Genomic DNA, 12,713 nt, shown 5'->3' on the forward strand with positions numbered 1-12,713 from the left:
TGGGGAACCTTGGTCACCAGGGGATTCCTTTTCTGTTTTTGTTTTTTTTTTTTTAATTCTTCCGTGTCAGAGCATGATGGTGGAATTTTCCAGCTCTGAACTTTCGAGTTTGAAGGGAGAGGGCTACGGGGATATTTCTCCCGGGGATCCGAGGGAAGGGGGATATGGAGCCTGTGAAGCCGAACAGAGGAGCCTCAGTCCGGAAGGGCAGCCGGGGTGCTGTGCCCAGGGCTGTAGGCTCACCCCGCACACAGACGCTAGGCCACGCGCACAGGCCTTGTGGGACGGCGTGTTTATTTTGAGGTTGAGGAAGTGTCGGTGTTTCGTATCTGCTTGGACACAGATGGGACAAGGATAGTGGCTGTGGGATGGGGCCAATAGTGGGGGCACTGAACTACCTCAGAAGAAGCCAGAGACCAAGCGGGGGGCTCTGACAGCCTCCCTCTGGCGTCCTGTAGCCCTGCCGATGCTACACAGACAACAGTGGGAGGGCTGCCCAGGGCTTTCACTTGGGGCTCCTTTCTTCCAATTACTATTATTTTTTATTCAACAAACTACTGTGACAGTTGACTTTGCTTTAGGCCATGTGCTTGGCACCCACAGTGGGGAGATGAATCGGACACGGGGCTACACAAGGGTCCTGAAAGAGCTGTGGCCCTGGTGAAGAACTTTCCAGAACGAAAGCGCAATGGAGGGAGGCAGAAATGGCAGCGGGACCTTGTGGGAACCCAAACGGGGGCCCATCCGGGGTGGCAGAGTCAGAAAAGGGTTTCAGGCAAGGTGTGCCCCAGGACCGGGGTGTCTCCCAGCAGACCGGTGAAGTAGCTTAACACACCCCGTGTTCCCAGCACTCGGTTCAATCAGAGGACCTTCCCGTCTATTTCCCAACAGGAGTCTCACGATAACTGTGGTTTCTGACCTTATTCCCCAACACTGTCATCTTCCCCAGCTGTATAAACATCTGGGCGAAGTGACTGGGTATAAGTAATTATTCTGGGAACTTCTCCGCGGCCGCACAGGGGCATGTGTGTGCATTTGAGTGACGTCTCACCTCCAGCGAGAGCGCGGCCCAGCCAGGGGCTCCGGGAAGCGCTCCTGCGGCCCCACTGCTCAGTACGGGCACCAGCCGCACAGACAAACAAAGTCACAGGAAGAGATCCCTCCAGGCCTGTGGCACAACCGCAAATAACCTCACGCGAGCCCTGACGGGGAGGGGACTGGCATAGCAGGAAAGAAGCCTGCTCCGAAGAGAGGGGTTTCCTCCCTTTGAAAAGCTTCTGTCATCTGCCGCTTGTTGTCCCAAAGCACACCTCCCGTCTGGGGCTGCAGAGTGGAGGAGAGGAGGGCCGGCCAGGCCCGAGACAGCAGTGGGGGGCTCCTGGGGTCGTGGACTTGGGTGTGTTTGAACCCTCAGTGGGGCTTCTCTCCACTGGTCCACACTTCCCGACGGTCGCTTCCTGGAGGTGGTCAGAAGAACTAGGGTGTGGCGGGGAGGCTGGCAGCTCTAGGGGGCATTCTCTCTCGCGGCCGTGCTTGCGGAGTGGGGGCCTCCCGGAATGCGGTGTTGTCGGGGGAGCTTCACGAGCTCTCCAGACTTTCCCAGGGATGTGGAAAGGGATTGGATGCGACCATGACATGGAGAATACAAGACAAGGTGTCTGCACCTTTTCTCCACCGGATGAAACCAGCAGGGGTCCCCAGGGGTCCCAAGAAGTCCACCGTCTTTCCCTTCGGACCCCCTTCCGCACGTCAGACCCTCCTGCTATGTAAGCAAAGGACGAGTGGATGTGGGTTCAGCTCGTCACCTTCATTGGTTTCTTGTTGCCTCTGCGGTGGACTGTCTCTTGCCAGCGCTGGCCTTTGGGGAAGACCGCACCTGCTGGCCGCCCCTCCCCTGCCCCACCGTCTCCTGGCTTCCTGGGTGAAGCAAGGCCTTCCCCTCCACCTCCTCGCTCTGCTTCTAGGCCTGATCCTTGAAACCGGCCCCCGTTGGGGAGGAGAACTAAGGGCCCCTGTGGTATTCATGCAGGTGTCATGACTCCCTTCTGGAGTTGCTGACGATGTCCCAATGATGATGGTGGCCGGTAATGATAATGGCTACCTGGTGGCCCTTTGTGGACAGCGTTCCGACCCTACAGGCAGCGAGACGCTCAGGCTTGGCACGACAGTCCGAGGCACAAAGCCTCTTCCTTCTGGGAATGAGCTGCACGCATTGCCTGGATGACATTTTTGGTTCTTCCCAATTCCAGAGGACAGCTGCGGCATCCTGGTGAATGAAAAAGGCAAGTCGTGGGTCGTCTGGGTGGCTCAGTCGGTTAAGCGTTTGATTCTTGATTTTGGCTCAGATCATGATCTCACGGTTTGTGAGATCAAGCCCCACATCGGGCTCCGTGCTGACCTTGCGGAGCCTGCTTGGGATTCTCTCTCTCCCCCTCTCTCTGCACCTCCTTGGCTCATGTGTGCTCTTTCCCTGTCTCTCTCAAAAGAAATAAGTAAACATTTTCTTTTTTAAAAAGCAAGTTGCAGGGGTACCTGGGTGGCTCAGTTGGTTAAGCGTCTGACTTCGGCTCAGGTCATGATCTCACAGTTCGTGGGATCGAGCCCGTGTCAGGTTCTGTGCTGACAGCTCAGAGCCTGGAGCCTCCTCCTGATTCTGTCCCTCCCTCTCTCTCTGCCCTTCCCCCACTTGCAGTCTGCCTCTCTCTCTCTCCAAAATAAATAAGCATTAAAAATTTTTTAAAAAGCAAGTTGCAGAATAGTATGCAAAACAGAATGCAGTAGTGTTAAATACACACACAATAATAGCATTTTATTTTCCTGGATACATATTTACATGTGTAAATACAGAGGGAAATGTCTAGAAAAATAACTACACTCCATGACCTTTCATGGGAGGTCATTGGACAGGAGAGGTGATGATCACATGGAATTTGAGTCTTACCTGTAGTATTTTAATTTTCTACAGGGCACAAATGAGTATCCTTATATCCTTTGTGTAATTAAAATTAATTTATGAATGAGAGGAAATGGTAAAGAAAAATGAAATGGGCACTGTAACAATATGGGGGACTTAGAGTCTGAGAGCAAAGCTTCTCTCTGCTGGTTTGTGAGCAGGTTGTTTCCCCTGAAGTGCTGGGGAAATTCAGTGGTAGTTTGGGGAGTAATTCTCAGAAGGGCTCGGGTCCCTAGCATGAGGACCAGAGGATTTTATTTTTTATTTTTTTTTTTAATGTTTATTTTTGAGAGAGAAAGACAGAGACAGAGACAGAGCATGCTCAGGGGAGGGGCAGAGAGAGGGAGACACAGAATGGGAAGCAGGCTCTAGGCTCCGAGCTGTCAGCACAGAACCCGACGCGGGGCTCGAACCCACGAACCGCGAGATCATGACCTGAGCTGAAGTCGGATGCTTAACCGACTGAGCCACCCAGGCACACCTGGAGGAATTTTTTTTTTAAAGTATGTATTTGTTTTCTCCTGCCAAAGTAATATAAATATTCACTGTAGACAATTGGCAAACTATAGAAAAGTATAGAAAAGAAAATGAAAATCCCTTGTAATCCACCCACAGAGCCATAATCACCGTTAACATTTCAACACAGGGGCTAAGGTGGATTTAGACATGCCCAGCGTCACACCCCACCTCTGCCGCTCACCCACTCCGCGTAAAACTTAGTTCTCGAGCTGCGGAAGGGGAAGATGATACCCACGTTACAGGGCGAGGACTAATTCACCGCGAGTGCTCTGCGGCACATTCCAGGGAACACTCAGTGAATACAAGAGCTCACTACGTGGTGGTCGGTAGCATATGCCTATATATTTTATCCACCAAACTGGGATCATACACTGTATGCCGTGTTGCCCTTTCCCTTTTATTTGACAGTTTAACGTGTGCGATTTTAACGTGGGCATTCTGGAGTCCTCTGGGATGGGGCTGGTGCTGTGCCAGGCAGACCTGTGGGGCTGGCAGGAAGAGCAAACTCTGTGTCCAGCCCTGCCCTTGCTCTAAAGCCTTCTATGGCTCCCTGCCGCCCCTTGTGTAAATCTAATCCCTCACGTGGCGTCTGACTCCTCAGAGTCTGGTCCCGTTCTTTCCTGTCTGTTCAGCCAGCTCTACTCTGTATCCGTGGAGCCCTTGAATCATCCTGACACCTCCAGCATCCACCCCATACCTGTAATGTCCACCTTACGCCTGGCACTCGTCCAGAGGTAGTCTCCCCATCAAGGCCCGGGTCCTCACTGTTCTGGTCCCTGTGATCCCTGCACTCTTGCTTCTCAGAGCACTGCTATGAATCAGCCACTTCAGCCCGTCTCCCTTATTCGCTGTCTGTGTTCATCTTTCTCTCCCCAACGACATTGAATGCCCCCAATGATTGGGGGTCTTTTAATAGGCCACTTTTTTACCTCCTAAAAATCACTAGCGCGGTGCCGAGCACATGAGAGATACCCACATACATACTGGCAGGTGTTTTTGCACCAGCTAATGAGTGACCAGGTGGTTTTTTTTTCGTTTGTTCATTTTCCGAGCCTCAGGAATGTCTCCTGGCTGGGTCAGCTGTCAGCGAATAAACACAGAAACCTTGTCCCAGGGTGTGCGTGTCTGTTGTTTTGTCTTCCCAGCATCCTTCCCTCCTTCTTTTCGAAACATTTTCCCGTTCTCTGTCCATGTATTTGAAAGTGGGGTCAACCCTGGGCCCCCCACTCCTGGTCTCATGACTGGTTCAGGATGGAGGCAGAGCCTAAGCCATCCGGTGAAATGCAATCCCGGAAATTTCGCTAGAAAAAAAGGAGAGAAATGAAGCCCGTCTTCTGCTGGTCTTTTGTTTTTAGGAGGTGGGAGAATCTGGAGCTGCTGAGAGCCACCGCTTGGAGAAATCCTGCCTGAGGGCAGAGCCAGTACTGAGGAAAACAGTCAAGGCCTGGAGGGAGTGCTGAATGTGTTAGTATCGTATGGTGATTTTCAAACCCTGGGCCCAGCCACGCCTGCAACCAAACACTATCCCTGTGCTTTGTGGTTATATCAGTCAAATGTATCTCCTTAAACCAGTTTGGCCTAGGTTTTCTGTCACTTATGACTCAAAGACTGTAAACTCAAACCCTGGTCTCTTGTAAAACGTCTCCTATCCAAGCTTCTTTTATGTTAAATTTTTTTAAACATGTATTTATTTTTTCGAGAGACAGAGAGAGCACAAGCAGGAATCGGGCAGAGAGACAGGGAGACGCAGAATCTGAAACAAGCTCCAGGCTCTGAGCTGTCAGCACAGAGCCCGATGCGGGGCTCGAACTCATGAACTGTGAGGTCATGACCCGAGCCTAGGTCGGACGCTTAACCGACTGAGCCACCCAGGCGCCCCTCCAAGTTCTCTTTTAGTAGAAACAGCATGTAGAAGCTATAAGGGACCCTGAAGCCCAAGTCCACCTTCCTGGTTCTTACTTGTGCTGCAGGATTACAATTTAGACATGAGGAAGCTGACAGGAAGCCCCGCAGTTCTCGAAAGACGACACAGGGAACTGTGGACAGAGCTGGGCCCTGTGCATCCTAGGGCAGAGCTGTGCTCCTCTCTCGAGCCCCCTGAGAGGATGCTGTGTGCACACCCATGCTCCATCAGGACTGCAGAGCTCGGGAAAGCATGGTGGTTACTAGCATCGCGAGAGCTTCCGGGGGCAGCCACGGGGAATTTGAAGTTAGCAGCACACACAGCCTGCTTCCTATGTAGCTTCTAAGAAGCTCAGGGAAGCAACAATTTTATTGCTCATTTGATTGCTTCAAAGATGTCAGAAGATCTGCTCCCAAGCACCGGGCACAGGGAACCTGGCAGAAGGTTCTCAGAGCCAGGAACACCCAACAGCCCCTGCTTCGGCTCCACAGGCTTTCCTGCTGAACAGGTAGCCCCAAAGCATCGCTGTCACGGACCCTCATGTGCACCTTTCCCAGGGGGAAGTGGTTACCTTAGGAGTGCAAATCACCACCCCACCATTTCCTAACTTCCCAGGGGGCCACCCGTGGAGCTCGTTCTTGCTGAGCTTGGATGCAACCTCAGTCCCTTTCTCAAGGCAGTTCTAGCCAGCCACTACCAAAGTTTTAAGGGTTTGAAGCAAGGCCTAACAGTTTTACTGGCTAGTAGTGTCATCGATCAACATACTAGCAAGTCTGATATTGGAACCGGGCAGAGTTAAACCGGTGGGCATTTAGTGAGCCACTATGTTGCATAGACTATGAAATGGAGGCTGGGTCAGGGGACGTGATCAGCCAAAGGTCATTCAGAGAATTAGTGGCAGATACACGTCTAGAACTTGGGTCAGTACAATGTACTCTCCACTCCTCTGCAGTGTCTCAGATTTTACCTCCAGCTCTGGCCCACAGCTAAACAGATTCTTCCCCTGGAGCCAGTACGTGTTTAGCCACTGAAATGAAGCAGCCACATTCTCTTCGTATGAAGGATCGTGATTGCTACATTAGTGCTAGGTAGCAAACTACCCCGGAGCTCAAGGACTTACAGCAGTAAGGATTTGTTCTCGGGCTCCAGGGTCTCCAGATGAACGGAGAATTGGCTGGTCTAGGCCGGCCCTGGCTGCACGGGCCTACTTTGGTCCTCCGCTGGTCCAGACTGAAGGTTGGGCTCTGAATGGCCCCAACACATATTCAAACTCGAGCTCAGGCTGAGGGGATAGCAGCTACTTTCTTTGGAAAATTCTTCTCATAGAATCACAGAAGCACAAGAGTGGAACTGTGATGCCTTTGGAAGCCTCGGTTCAGAACTCATGTATTGCAACTTCTGCATACATTCCACTGGCCAAAGAAAGTCACCCGACCATCAGTGCATCGGGGACATATATCATCTCTAGTAGAATCTTGAGCATCAACTGCTAAAATGTCTCGGCCATGGCCACAGATGTGTAATTCTAATGCGGGGAGGCTATAAAGAATTGAGAAAATGACCCCATCTACCATGTGAGGTTTTAATTTCCCCACTCTCCCTGTCTCTCAGCCGATATGCCACCACCATTCCTACATCTTTGCCTCCACCCCCGCCTCCATCGGAAATGCACAAAATGGCTTCCTGTTAAATTAATGGTTTCCAGTTAAACTCTTGCACACAGGCCCTCAGCTCTCCTAAAACAGAACCGATCAAAGGGACCCTCACTGCTTTCACTTTCTCCTAGCTCCAGTCCATTCTTATAAGAGAGCCAGATGGATCTTTTAGAGGCCTAGACTTTTATCAGTCTGTATCCAACATGGAAGCCTTTGATGGCTTCCATCATTTACAACATTGAATTCTGACTCCTCAGCCTGACATTTCAGCCTCCACACATCATGCTACTTAATCCAGCTCTTACTTACTGTCTTGGCTTAACTAGACCAAGTGCCTTTTATTCCCTGCAGTAATCAGTCCCTGTGACCCACCCCCTAACATGTCATGCCCTTCTCCCTAGCCCTTTCCACTGGGTTGACCTCTACATATTTTGTATCAGAGTTCAACCAGAGAAACACAACTGGTGGCTTATGGAATTGTCAGGGTTGTGTGGGTTGTGAGGGTTGGCTTAGACAAGTCAAAAATCTGTAGGGAAGGCTGTCAGGAGGAACAGGCTACAATTTGCAGGCACAAGCTGGAGCTGTAGTCCACAAGTAGAATTTCGTCTTATTCTAGGAAGCCTCAGCTCTGTCCTTAAAGCCTTTCAACTGATTGAATCAGGCCCATCCAGACTATCTAGGATAATCTCCCTCAATTAAAGTCAACTCAGTAGGGACCTTAATCACATCTATAAAATACCTTCATGACAACACCTAGATTAATGCTTGATTGAATAATTAGGGGCTGTAAGCTAGCCAAGTTGACACATAAATCTGACCATCACAGTCCACCCCTTGTCAACTTGGCACCAATATATCTTCCCTGAAACCATACGTAATTGTCAAGTAAAGATAATCACAAAGCCATACTTCCACGGACAATGATGCACCTGTCTTGCACACACCAGAAACATGTTAACCCTTTTCATACAAGAAGATGCAACGTATTTTGGTGATATTCACTCTTCTCTTTTGATATCTGGCAACTTAAATACTGTGGTATATACTTAACTATTACAAATACATCTTATATTAGATGATGAGGGCATAGGAGATAAAAGAAAACAAAATATTTGCCATACCTGTATGTATACACACACACACACACACACACACACACACACACACACACACACATTCATAACAAAACAAGGAAGAAACACAACACTCACAGTCTCCATTCCTGCCACCGGTCATGTGGTCATGGCTGATATCTATAACTATTTTTTTTCCATTATCACCCCACCTTCCCTTATCCCTAGCAAATGCCTCAGCTGATCATGGCTCTTGCCTGGTGGAGTAGCTCAAATCTTCATTCCTCAAGGATCTAGGCCGTTAGCAGCTCTGCTTGAATTGGATGTTGTGTTTTTCCATTGATATTGATCACAGAGCCTGACAGTACTAAGGGATGCCCTGTATTTTAGAGCTACTTCCCTTTACTTCAATTGTTTTGTAGCAACTCAATTTCTCCTTGGTAGTCAGGACGCATCACCCCACCCAGCACGGTAGCTTCTTTGCCTGTTGATTCAGAGGCACGAGAAGCCCCAAATGGACGGGATGGCAATCTTTAATTTCTAGTTCAATGGAATCATTGTCGCGTCTCCTGGTGGAAGCATTCCTCCTTTGGAACCAAGACCTCTAAGCCAACAGCGCATAAAGTCGTGAGACAAGGAAGCAAAAATTCTGCTAAAAACTTGCTAGGGGTAGTAGTGAGTGGGCCATTCCTTTTTCCCTTCTTTGATTCCTGGGCTTGTGAAGCCTGGCAAGGAGAGAGGTGGCACCACGTACTGGATGCTGATTTACAGTAGATGCAGCACCACAGAGGACATCACCGCAGCCCTACAAGGTTTTGTTTCTTAACTGTTCTGCCGTTCTATCAAGCCAGCTGTTTCATGTAGATGAGGAACATGGCAAGACCGGTGAATTTCACGAGCACAGGCTCACTAGGGCACTTCACTTGGCTGTGAAGTAAGTCGATCAGAGGCAGACGTGTGGAGGGCCCTGCCGTGGATAAGGCATTCTGCATGGGAATCTTGGCAGGAATATTGTGTGCATGGAAGGCAAATCCATATCCAGAATAACTGACCGCCGTGGCTCCCAATCCCACCTAGTCTTTAGCACCCAGTCCAGGTTACATCTGCTCCAGGAAGACTTTAAAAACCTCTCAGACTCATCTGACACTCGTTCATTCCACCAACACTTATTTAGCACCCTCTGTATGCCAGACACTCTTCTAGGGACCGGGGAAAGACAGCCCCTGTTTTGACCGAACTCATGAAACACTGAAATAGAATCAGTGGGTCCATTCCCAGTCCTCCCATGTCCTCACGGCCATGTGGCCACTGGTTTGCCGTCATTGCTGGCAGTTATCTCTGCCCTGTCAGACTGTGTGGGTCTCAAGGGCATTGTTCACATCTCTGCCCCCACCACAACTTGCATAACACTGAGGACATGAGACATCTCATGCACTCAGCAATCTTTCCACTTGGGCAGACTCTGCCTCCTTTTCTCCAAGACCCCATCGGCTCTTGCCAGTGTGCCCAACTAAAGCCAGTGTGAACAAGGGCACAGAGAACTATGTGCCCCCGCAGGCTACCCGCAAGCCATACCCTGCAGTCCCAGCTCCTACGAAAGCCTTCTGAAAGCCAGCCCTTGTTCCTGCTTCCTCCGTCAAGCCTCTTTTCCTGCCCTGAGCACCCAAATACTTTATGGAGTAATATTGGCAATGATCATTGGGTATTACACACCTGCCATGTGCCAGGCATTACAAACCTGTCATCTGACTGAAATCTTACAACGATTATAGGTGGGGGTTCTGAGCTGCATTTTATGTCTCATTTGCATCCACACTTGGTCCCTGCAGTGTCACCCCAGAAACTAGCAAGTCCCGCTGACCCTGGCCGTGCAGGGGAGAAGGAACACCACAGCAACAGCTAGATCTCAACTGGACGGGCTTGGGCAGGATTCTTCCCCTCTCTGGATCTTGGATTGCCAGTCTGTGAAGTGAGATATTTGGGCTAGATGATGCCTGGGGCCCCTTCCTGTTGTAAGTTATAGATTTTTAGGCACAGCATAGAATCTGAAGGCTTGTATATGCCCACCAAGGCTTTGTATGGCCAGGAACTTACGCATTCTACAGAGAGCTCCGATCTCCTCATGAACCTGCCTCGGGAACGACTTGGTTTGCTAGGAAACTTGTCACATGTTCATTCAATGTTTGCACACCTACTTTGTGTGTGTCTGTCAAAACTGACATAGTGACCACTGTAGTGGGGCTGCACTATTGGCCCGAGGCCTCGCCCCGCCCTGTACCCATGGACACTGCATACTTCCTTACCTCTTCCCCCGTGTGACTTGCCTGAGGCAGTGGGATGAGGCAGGGGTGATGGAACCCGGACCGAGGACTCTGGATGCCTTATAGTCTTCTGCTTGCATGTTTTTGCCCTCCTGCCATCACCGTGAGATGGAGAAGCCCAGGCTGGCTCCCTGGTCCGAGGAGGAGGAGAATCACGTGATACAGAGCTACTCCCAACCAACCCAGCCCGGCTCAGCTGCTCCCAGCCAACCTGCAGACGCAGGAGCTACATATGTGCTCTGTTGTCTGCTGCTGCGGCTTTCTATTTGTCACTTTACATTTTTATGACAGTAGGTAACTGATAGAGACTCAGAGACGTATTTCCGATAGAGACCCTTGGGTCTGGACGGGATTCCCTGTGATGCTGGCAATATCTCCCCACTATCACCAATCCAACATGTGACCTTGCTTTCTGGCTGCACTTTGCGCACCTCAGGGGATGGGGAACTCACTGCTCCCTGAAGCAGCCCGTGTCACATTTAGAATTATGGAGGGGCTAACACGTGTCATACCCTCTCCTCTATCTTCCACCTGGCCCTCGGCCGCCTGGGATGAATACAACCTCCTTTCCTTCCAACAGCTGTGCAGAGGTGTGAGAAGTACTCTCCTGTCCTCCCCTGTCTTTGCTTCTTTGGGTTAAAGGTCCCCCTTGTCTTACCCAGCCCTCTGCCTCCTGCAACTTTGCCAAACTGGGCTGGCTCTGTCCTTCTCCTGCTCCACACGCCCAGGGGGAACCACTGAGCTGACATGAGCTGATCAGAGCCGGAGCAGCGGCCGGCTGTCACTGTCCCCACTCCCAGCACCGCCAATGCCCGGGGGGAAGCTGGAGCTCTTTTGGCAGCCCCAGAACATTGACACAGCCCGAGCTGACCCCAGACAAGTCCAAGCCGTTCTCACACACACGGTTTCGACACCAGGCCTCTCTGCCCTCCTGAAACCTCAGATCGCCAGGTGTCCCGAGGCATTTGGAAGAAAGAAATCTACGCTCCTTCTAACCACTCTTGCTACTAACATTCCCCGGAAGGTGGGGGGGGGGGGGGGGTCCTGCGGCAGGCAGCAGTGACTCAGTGATTGGGAGTGACTTCTCAGAAGCCCCCAGTTTCTGAGAAGTGGGAACCAGGGCCAGGTTCTCTCGGGTCAGCCAGATACAATCTGTCTCAGAGCCCCTCCATGCCCGACCTGGCGGAGAAGAATCTTCTCAGGACCTGCTGGGCCCAGGGAATTAGGCTGGGATGAACCGGAACCAGTTTCAGGGGATTTTGTCAGCTCAATCCCTGCCATTCACAGCCCTGTCATCAATTATTTGGCCACTTGGCCGGAGCGCGGCAGCACTGTAAACATGTGCAGACCCTGGGCGTCCAGACACGGGGTCCCTGTGTGGTGAGGCACAGACCATTTGGGTCGCAAACCGAGCAGAGCCTTGCTTACAGAAGCCATCGTCCGTACCCTGAGCGAGTCAAAGGCCCGTGTCCTTGCGGGCTGGTGGAAACGGGAACCTGGGTGACCGGCTGTGCCAGCCTTAGAAACACGTCTTAGGTGACTTCGTGCCTGTTCTGCGATGGCTGCTTTCTTATCTATGATCCCGCTTGGGCAGGGAGGGGATGGGCACCCAGGCTATGTGTGCTTGGTTAGCTGTCACAGAATCCAGGACTGGAAAGGATATAAAAGACCATCCTGTCCAACGCAGGCTGAATTTCTTTTCCGTAGCCTCTCTTACATTCCTCTGCTCAAAGGAAGCTCATTACCTGTCCCAGACAGCTTATGATGATCTGAAATCTGCCTCCCTGTGGCTTCCACCCACACGGATCCCCGTTCTCCCTCCGCAACATGTAAACCAAATCCCTCCTCCATAATGAGCTCATTAGTGACGACACCAGCCATGGTCCTCCTTTGCTCTTTTCTCAACCCAGATGTCTCCCATCCCTACAACTTGTCTGCATCGTTCTCGTGCAGTTGGGTTCCTGGCCCCTCAAGACCCCGGACTCTTTTCTGTTTTGGGAGGAAATAACCTCCAATACACCGCCAAGTCCAGTGTGGCAGGTAGGCCATTAGGCAAGGAGTTTGACCAGCTGGAATGGTACCCAGGGTCTCTCTTGCAACAACTTTCAGATCTTGTCTACTTAGCTAGAAAACGGGAGGATCTAGAAGATGCTATAAGATGCTATCAGAGGTATCAGTGCGTAACGTGATCACTGGCACGTGGGTGGCCAGAGGCCCCCACCATGACTGTGTATTGTTACCAATATTCTTTTTTTTTTTTAATTTTTTTTAATGTTTATTTATTTTTGA

General features: G+C 50.9%; 1 long non-coding RNA gene across 1 annotated transcript; it reads right to left on the minus strand.

Annotated features, from left to right (window-relative positions):
* Positions 1–974: 974 nt before the first annotated feature.
* Positions 975–5,627, minus strand: LOC131492887 (uncharacterized). The gene is made up of 2 exons (XR_009252330.1): positions 5,432–5,627; positions 975–2,266 (listed from the first exon to the last, which is right to left on the minus strand). It is a non-coding gene; the product is annotated as an uncharacterized LOC131492887 (long non-coding RNA).
* Positions 5,628–12,713: the final 7,086 nt, after the last annotated feature.

The sequence above is a fragment of the Neofelis nebulosa genome, chromosome 13 (genome assembly GCF_028018385.1).
Source record: "Neofelis nebulosa isolate mNeoNeb1 chromosome 13, mNeoNeb1.pri, whole genome shotgun sequence".
Taxonomy (NCBI): domain Eukaryota; kingdom Metazoa; phylum Chordata; class Mammalia; order Carnivora; family Felidae; genus Neofelis; species Neofelis nebulosa.